Genomic DNA, 10,200 nt, shown 5'->3' with positions numbered 1-10,200 from the left:
AACAGACTGATACCAAAAGTCCAAACTTCAGTTCTGGGAAGGATTGTTCAGAGGGAGGCATTCAGTCTGACAGCCAAAAGCAGCAAATGATAAATCCAAAGGCGGTGCAAGGATACAGTAAAAAAAGAAGTTGTTTAACTGACTTAGATGGAAAACATCACAAGATCTCAGTTATCAGAAAAAAAAGACATGTTAGGACGTAGTAAAAGGTGGCTTCAATGACAATCCAACCTTACTAAGCTGTGGAAAAAGGTAAATATACTCCACCATTATGTTGCTCACCTTCCTGTCTTCGTACTCATATACCTGATTTCCAATTTGCACAACTTTATGTGAAGCTTCACATGTTGTTACACATGCAACCCACTCTGGGATGGCATTATCTCTTTTTCTTTTATGAAGGAGGCTGCAGCTCTCTTATCAGGGACACCATTTAGATACAGTACTTATAGAGACTGTTTCATTCATTTGGTAACTTTCTTCACTTATTAAAATAAATTAAATAAAACACCACTAGGAAACACGGTGTGAGGGAAATGACCAAAGATAAGATAAGATAAGATAAGATAAGATAAGATAAGATAAGATAAGATAAACTTTATTTATATAACGCTTTTCATAGACACAGGTCACAAGGTGCTTCACAACAATAAAAGTATAGAAAACCTGCAACATCTGGAATAATAATTAAAAAAAACAAACAAAGAAAACAAAAGCAGACCATCATTTGAAACGAAAAAAAAAAGGTGCAAACTAAGTCCAGTGCCATGACAGCTTTTGAGATTAATGTTGTGAATAATGTCGCCCTCCTGCAGGCTAATGTTACAGATAATCAAACAATAAGGTTTTATCCAATGGGACCAGTTCAACCACTACTTACCAGCTTCTGTATTCTGTTTCAGTCAACCCCAGCCCTCGCTTCATAATGAACACACAAATCTTTAAAGGTGGATTAGACACTGTTCAGCATGGTGTGACAGCAAGAGATTTATGGCCACAGAGACAAATATAAACTATTTTTACAAGCAGAATGAGGTTATATAAACACACAAAATGGTTTGGATATTCATTCAATAACAGTATAATAATACGATAACAAACAATACAATAACAGCTCCATTGCACAGAGGAAAACTCACTGATCTCAGATCAGAAGACGATGGTGTAATATGAGTAAAAGAAATAAATACAAATGTCACTTCACTGGTTCTCACTCATTAAAGAAAAAAATATGATTTTACAAAGCATTGTGAATGATTGAGTGTTTTCATTATTTTTTTTTTTTTTTACCTAAATGATCTAATAAAATGCTGGGTGTAAAGCATAATCAACAACAAAAACTCTTATAGTCTTTTCATGAACTCTTTTTAACTTGCTGGAAAACGTTAAGATCTTAATAATAGATAAGTTTGTAAGGTCTTGTAAAAAAAAGACAATGGCTCCGCACTGATATTCAGCTGTGAAGTTGGTCTGAAGAGCTGTGGCTCTAGAGCAGGACTGTCCAGTTCTGGTCCTCGAGGGCAACAATCATGCAGCTTTTCCATGTTCCAACACACTTGACTCAAATTATTCAGTCATTGGAAAGAACTTCATAGGCTGATGGATACATTAAATGTAAGCCAAATGTGTTGGAGCAGAGATACATTAAAAATTTACAGGACAGTGGCGCTCATGGACCGACTTTGGACGTCCCTGCTCTAGAGTTTTTAACACAAAAAAGAGGAAAGGAAAAAAAAAAGTAAAAATAGTGCCAAAAGCTGTGCACACTCGTCTGTTGTCCTCAAATTTATACACACAAATCACACTTGGTACAACAGATTTCAGGTGCAGCTCTGAAGTCCTCACTTCTGATCCTGGAGGACTGATGTCCTGCAGGTTTTCCATGTGTCCCTGCTGGAACACACCTGACTCCGACTCAGACAAGCTCTGCACACGTCCGCTAAATGCAGGATCCCTGGTCTCGTGTTTCCTACAAGTTATTAAATATGCTCCTCTTTAGCATCTAAAAATGTTCAATAACTTGTCATGGCTGCTGCTTTTATTCACCCAGTTAGAAACTTCCCTAAGCATTACATTATAACATTTAAAACTCCCAATTAATACCTGAATGTGCAAAGTCTCATGTTAAATTTTTTCAGCTGATTCATCGAAATTAAGAGATATCTGGGAGGAAATGTCCTGGCAATGCATATTTATACCTCTGTAATGTGGTATCAATGCAGAAAAGTATGCTGAAAGTTCAGAGCAGGCTGTATGAAACATGTGTTCCAGCAAAACAATATCAAACTGCATTCTGTAAACATGAAAAAGGCATCACTGAGGAACGGAAGGGTAAAAGCATAAAGCTAGTCTACCAGCAGTTCTGACCTGTTCCTGGCAGAAAACAATGGAAATGTGACAACAGTGACTTCAGCTGCACAGCTTGAGACAGTGGTTCCCAACTTGGGGTCCCCTGGGCTTTGACTTGAGTCAGTATGATCTAAATGAAGGCTGAGCCTGTGCATAGACAAGTTGAGGCATACAGTTGTGCTCATATGTATTCATCCCCTTTCATTAAAGAATTTACAACAGTCACTCAGATAACTGGAGACTTGAAAAAGGAAAAATAACTAAAAATTGGCAAAAAAAAAAAAAATTTAGTAAAATAAGACACTGTTTATTCATTTATTTGAGTTGAAGAAAGGGGGAAAAAAACAAACAAAACAAATTGGTCCTGGACAAATTAGAGCACTTTTCTGTTGCACAGTGGGACAAAATAGCTGTCAACAGGTGCAGAAGTCTGACTGAGAGGAACAGAAAACACCTGACTGGAGCGGAAACATTAAAGGATTGTTCAAGTAAATATTACTTTATGAGTGATGTAATATGTAATAAATGATCTTATTTGTTTGCTTTTTTGACAAAATATTTCTATTGAACCAGAATTACAAAAAATAATGTAATGATTTTCATAAAAATTTTTATTTATTGTTACTTTTGTCAATTTCATCTTATTTCACAGGCAGCTGTTTTTTTCCGTCTTTAATGAAAGGGTATGAATAAATATGAGCACAACTGTCTTTACTTAAGTGTTTTATAATTTTTCATGTTTGGTTAACATGAAAACAGGGTTTTGGGAGCCTGAAAGCTTTGCATCATGATACTAATAGGATGTGTGGATGATTCATCCTAATCTTGAGAAAAAACAAGAGTTAAGATATAAATTGGTAATTAACTTAACAGCCAGAATGAATCATTTAATGTGAAAAGCTGATAAAAGCATAAAATCATGCATTTTTTCCAACATGGGGTAAGTGGGGGTCCACAGTTTTTTGGTAATTGCATAAAGAAGGTCATTCATTCATTCATTATCCTAACCGCTCAGTCCGATTAAGGGTCGCGGGGCATAAAGAAGGTCCTCAGGGAAAATAGGTTGGGGACTGCTGCTTTAAGACATTTTGTTAAAAAAAAAAAGAATGAGAGAAATAAACGCCTGGACAAGCTCCATCACCTAATTAAAGAAAGTCACAATGTTGTGAGAAGGAATTTCAGCATCAGAAAAAGTGGGAAAAGTTTTGCTTTCCCAACGTTTTGGGACTGAAGAGCAAAAACTGGCTGATGAGAATAAACACGAAGGGTAAAAAAGTAAATATAAGATCCCTGTTTTGTTTCTTTTTTTTTTTTTTGTCCTTTCTGTCGCAACTTTTCTGATGTGGAACTCTAAAACTATCAGCTAGAGATAGATCATACATTAGACTGTTTTTTGTGCCTGGGTTTCCATATAAGCACTGTTCTGTTTTCCCACTGGGAGGCGCTACGCTCTCGCTGTGAGCCCCTCCCTGGGGAATGGCATCCACTCCCTGAGCTCCTGGTTTATCAGCAGCAGACATGTTGTCAAACTATTCCACCCACCATTACCTGTGGGACGGGTTGCTGCTTTGCAGAGCATCCGTGTCAGGACCCACGTCTACAAGAGCTTCACGTGCAGGGGGCTGACGTAAGGCGACCCTCCCTGCACCCTGTGCACACCACACCCCCCAGCCTCGCCCTCTCACCCTCCATCCAGAAGAGGAAATGCATGAAAACTCTAATCTTTTTGGCAGCTTGGAGGAAAAAGCATTCCCTTATTTCAAATCACATTTTTTTGAGGGGGACGGTGGGGGAGGTGGGGACGGGTGGAGGTACAAAACAAGGTGACAAAACCCAATTTTTTGAAGAGGCCAGCTTTTTCTTTCTGTGCTATCTGTCAGAGTTGGCCAGACTCCAGTAACTTGTCCCATTGATCTAAAGCTAAAACGGCGCTGTGTGCCCACACAGCCAGGCCTGCGAGGGAGCGGGGTGGGTGTAAAAACATTTTTCACCCTCGTGGGTTTTTTTTTGTTTGGGCTCAATCCCCAGCTCTTTCAGGGGGCATAAAGAAAGCGCTGCGCTCAGCAGGGTCATGTGGGCGAGGCCCGGGGGGTAGACTATAGGTGGCGATTAGGGCCTCTAATGTGCGATGAATCCTCTTCCAATCACATGATATGAACTAATGTCGCCATTTAATGATAAAACAACAGCGCCTGGGAGGGAAGAGCTGCCGTGCGTGTGTGTAGGTGCAGTATACAGCTGCAGAGAGGGCAGGAATGGATGACAACTGCATTTCTCAGGTCGTGTGCCTCAATGCATGCTGTACAATCGACTGATGGATGGGCAAGGGCTTAGCAGGGGCTGCTTGGATGTAGGTTAAAGTGCAGCACAGATTCACTCCTTCTCTCAGAGCTTTAATTCATTCATGTCTTGCTTTTGCAGGATGCACCCCCAAATATCCAAAGATTCTTCTCTCTTCAATATTAAAAGGTTTCTTCCAAACTCAGGAGGACGACGCCTGGATTACATTTGATGGACAACAACTGCAGACTTGCACAGACAGAAAAGTGTAACCTTGGCTCTGGCTGGTGATGATGATGGGAGGTGTGTGTGTGTGTGTGTGTGTGTGTGTGTGAGGCGGGGGGGGGGGGGGGTTTGGATTAGGTTAAATTTAGGATTCCCTGACCCTATTTGGTAAGCCATAGTGGAGCAGCGAGTGCAGGAATCCCCTCAGCCCAGTCACCAAACTCATCTTTTTCCGAAACACTGACACATCAGCAAGTCCTCCACACACATCCTTTTTACTCCACGGTCTGTGAAACAGCACACGCTGATATAATCTATTCCTTTTATGTTAATCTAAACATGATTTTAAACATGAATCGAGTCGCCTTGAACACACTTTTATAAATATCTGTAAGAACGTGTAGCGCTTGTCCTAATTATGAATTATTCCTAATTTGAACTAAAAACCAAACCACAGGCTGAATTTAAGTCTTCAGCTTTCAATGATTTATTTGTTGGGGCTGTTTTTGTCTCCTCTGAAGGGAGGAAAGTCCAACAAAGTGACTGCGTGAACAGATTTATATCCTCATAACATGAGTAATACAAGTACAGCATTCTCCTCTGAAGCCTGGACCACATTCTCCATCTCCTGTGTCTTCCTCTTGTTCAAAGCATTAGTTGATATTACGCAGGTTTGGTGATGACATTCACTGTAGTCATGACCTTTGCCCTCAAAAGTCCTCTGAAAATGTTCCAAATATCCACTGATGGTCATTTTCAGAGTTGTTTAATCATCGCTGAAGGTCATCACGCCCTTATTGGGGTATCTTATGAGAAATGTGTGCAATTATTTGTGAGCAGCACAAAGTGTCACATTAAAAAGCTCTGTTGCTGTGCACAGTTTATTAATGCTGCCTGTGAATAGCCAAGTGGAACAAAAAAACACATTAAACCTCTTCAAGTATCTGTACAAATAAATGTGAATAAGTTCTTCCAGCTGGAAACAAACTTCCACGAAGAAGATCCTTCAGGAAAAGCTGGATCATTAAAACACAACATGAAGTCGACTTTAATCAGCCTCCAGCTACCAGCAAGTCACTTCAGGTTATTTTTTCTATTAATAAAGAAGATAAGGGACACTCCTTACACCGCTCTACTTTTTATTCCCAATAAATTTATCGTATTCTGTTCACTTTGAATTAAACAAGGAGATGTTTAGAAAAAAGCATGAGGTTTGCTAAACATTTGGAAGAAATGGGATTTGAGCGTTTTACAATTTTAAGCATAAAAATCAAATTGTTAATAAAACGTAAATCCTGATAAGTAAAGTGATTTATAACTACAAGGCGCTTAGAGGATTATTACAAACGGAATATTAAACCCAGCTCTTTCCCTAAAATGCCAAATATATGCACTACATGAAAAATCAGCAGCTTCCTAAATACATGTTTATTCAGAGAAGACAGATAAACATGACTAACTATCTTTAATTGACAGTCCTGGATGGTGTCAGTCAGGTGTATTGCTGTAGTTTTGTCCATACCTTTGCCTGACCTGTAGGTGTCCCCGCAGAGCTGACGTCCCCTCTCATGACTCTTTTGCCCCATGCAGCCCCTCCCTTGTTGTATGCACAGACAGTCAAAACAAGCCACCCCACATGACCACACATTGTACTAATGCTGCAACGTTACATCATTTAAAGCATCAACATCCACATGTTGCTTGTAAGAGAGCTGCACTAATGTGAGAAGCATCCAAAATGTGTTTGGATGACATTTTCTTTCTTTCTAATAAGATTTCTCACACAATGTGGTTGGATATTTAAAGGTTTAATTCATGAGTAGCTGCTCAAGTTAAAGAAAAAAAAAAACTATCTTTATGTTTGATAGGACAAATTTGAAGAGTATTGATACTGATATTGTGATGTTTAGATGACAGGATAGTGTGCAAGTTTAATACAGTGCTTCATATTTGTAGTTTATACATATCAGACTGACTTCAACATGTAGAATTTAGTTCCTTCTCACTAAAAACTCAAGAATAAGTGTTACCATTGTTTCAGAAATAATACAGTTTAATGGGGAAAAAACATGGAGATTCCTGATTTTATGTTGCACAGACAACATTTGTTTAACTCTCTCATCAATTCCTCTCAATTAAGCTTTATATGTGTAGCACCACTTAATAACGGTGTCATCCCAGGTCACTTTACAGACACATAAATCTGAGCCAAATCATATTAACTAGCCTAGTTAAGGAAAACCAAGAGATTCCATTAAATCTTGACTTTGATCCAGACTGAGCATGCATGAGGCATCGACCTTTGAAAAGAAAGAAGTGTTGTGCAAGTTTTTCCACTCAGAAGGCATTAATATCCCCAACTCCTAAATCAATAATCAGCTATTATTAATTTCACATCTATATGACACAATAGTGGGGTGAATATTTACATCATGACTGCTTGTTCTGTTTGTCGCCGTGAGAAGATTTACTTTTTCGTTATTAGCAACATGTAAATTGATGTTTTATATACTTATTGCACATGTTTGAGTGAAAGTGTGACGAAGTTGTCATGAAAGGAAACTGATTTCCAAGCAAGTTTATCCAAATTTTAGTCATTCTCTCACAAATAACCATGAAGTTGTGGGATCGAAGCTAAAAATCTCGCTCCATCCTTGTGGACTTTCATCAAACAAACTACTGTCTTTTCACGAGCCAGCGATCAGGCCTCCCAGAAACAAATTCATCACACTCCTGAAATACATAAAGAGGGCCTGAGGTATTTGTGCTGCAGGCTGAGTGTGAATTTGTTGGGTGATTAAAGGCTAAATATAGCCTCCTGTCTGCTCTGAGCTGCAGACTGGTGGCAGACGTTTGCTTTCTCTACAAGTCCGTTTTCCACCACACATAAGTGGGGCTTTGCAAGGGTCAAAATGGAAAAAGACCACCACTGACATCAACATCATGACCATGAGACTTGATATATTTATTTCATGTACAAGTCAGCATTTTATACTGTTTATGTTCACATACGCTCAATGAGTAAAAGACCATTTTAGTTTATACATATATATATATATATATATAGGGAAAAAACATATACATAAAACATATATATATATATATATATATAAATATATATATATATATATATATATATATATATATATTTATATTTTTATATATATATATATATATATATATATATATATATATGTATATATATATATAGGTATTTTATTTTTAATCAATGAAGTCTTCAATTTTCCAACCCTCCAATTTAAAAACAACCATTTCAGCAAATGAAATTCAATATTTTTTTAATCAATTTATTGTTGTGGCCTCAAGTATATACTCTTCATGAGCTTTTAGGTTGACATGATTTTAAAAAATGGACTAAATACTGTAATCTTTGGAGGGCCTGATCTGCATAAATACTAACAGTAGATCACCATACTGGAAGACAGCATCTCATTCGATTACTTTGTTTGTATCCGTGTTGAACAGTGAACTAAAACATTTCATTTGGCCTGAACGACAGCAGGTGCTGCGCTTTGTGACCTCTCAACCCGCTGACCCCAGTTTAATCCCCTTTATAAGCAGATGACAGAAAAAACACAAGATGCTGGATAAACAAAAACGTATGACAAACATGAGCAAACAAAACTATTTCTTATCAAACTATATTTCCACAACAAGTAAAACTGTTATTGTATGACAGCAACTGGAAAAGGAAATTTGTTTAGCATTAAAGGTGGGTTTAGTAGCTTTGAGCTAAAGAAGACGACCACCACACGCAGGCAGAGTTTTACCAGATTCATTATCACTTCATCTATAAATTTGTTTGATCTAATTTGATTTTATTGCATTCAATATCTTATCATCTTGCACAAAGGTTTCCATAATTCATTCACTATTCTACATCCTTTACTGCTCATGATTCCTCTTATTTTCCACTGAACGTGAAAGGTTCTGTCTAAATGATAGAAATATGTGGTCATCGTTAAGGGAGCTGAGCATCTGACTAAAGCATCTATTGCATATTATCTGCTGACACATAGAAGTTAAATTTTTCTAAAGTTTTTTCCACTGCATGAGATTTTAACTCCTAACAGTGCAGCAGAGAAAAGAAAAGAAGGAGATCAGAAAAACATGATTTATGTTTGAACTTTTATATTATTTAGAATTAGCCTTGTCTGGCTCTGCAGTGGAAACAAAGCTGATGAAGTGACAGAGCTGAAGCCTCCAGTCAGTCGTGCCAACAGATCAACTATCTCCCATCACTCTTCAGCCACTGAAACCAAGAGCCCAGCACTCATGTCCAGTACTCTGCCAGAAGACTCGCCGCCAGATCCCTGCACCAAGCAATCCTCCTCTCAGCTTCTAACACCACGGTCTTTCTTTATTTTTACAGATTAGTCAAAGAAAAATGTGCATCCTTATTATACAGATTTTATATCTTATATGAAAAAAATACCAAGCACAATCAATGCAGTTAAATAATGAAAAAATGCACTTAACTTCACAAGAAGTAGAAGTCAGTTCATGTCAATATTGATTAATAATATTATAAATGCTTAAGTTAAAGCAGTTTTACATAAGCAGACCACAAAGTAAGTTTAACAGAAGATGTCATACAAAATGGCTTATCTGACATCTTATCATTGAGTTATTCAGTTGTAGTTGCATTAACCAGAAAAAAACCGTTGAAGGGTAAAATAACTGTGGTAAACATCCACCAAAGGACAATGGGAAAACCTTGTTCAGGAATTATTTACGATTGGAATATCTTAACCATTATACCATATTAGACATCAGTCAGTCTTCTAATCCAATCCGCTTGACTCATTAGCACATTATAACACATGGATATTTATGTGTTATACATATATATGTATTCTAAACACACCCAGAAATTCCCCACTTCAAAATACACAAAAAGACTAGAAAAAAAACATACATTAAAATGTATAAACATAAATCAAAAAGACAAATATTTTTCTAAAATTTGAATAAGTGACTGTAAAGGAGCTGGAAATTCATCCACACACAGGAGTAGTTGTAGAAAAGACAGCTTTATTAGAGCCAGGGGATGAGTCTGATAAGACTTGGGTGGTCCTCAGGATCTACTACAATAAGTAAATAATAACATGAGTAAACATGTTATTACTTACTATTATTGAGTAAACAAAAGCATTGTCATGATGATTTAACATGATTTATACTGAAACATTAGGTTAAAAAGCAGCAATTTCCTCTGTTGTTTATGGCTAATTTTCATTCCTAGCAAAGTGAGACAATGTTAATATTTGTTGAATAAAAAAAAAAAAAAAATCCCTTAAAACTTTATTCTACTGCACTGTTTTC

This window comes from Telmatherina bonti, assembly GCF_933228915.1.
Source record: "Telmatherina bonti genome assembly, chromosome: 15".
Classification (NCBI taxonomy): domain Eukaryota; kingdom Metazoa; phylum Chordata; class Actinopteri; order Atheriniformes; family Telmatherinidae; genus Telmatherina; species Telmatherina bonti.
The sequence above is the reverse complement of the archived record's forward strand: the minus strand, read 5'-3'. Positions refer to the sequence as shown.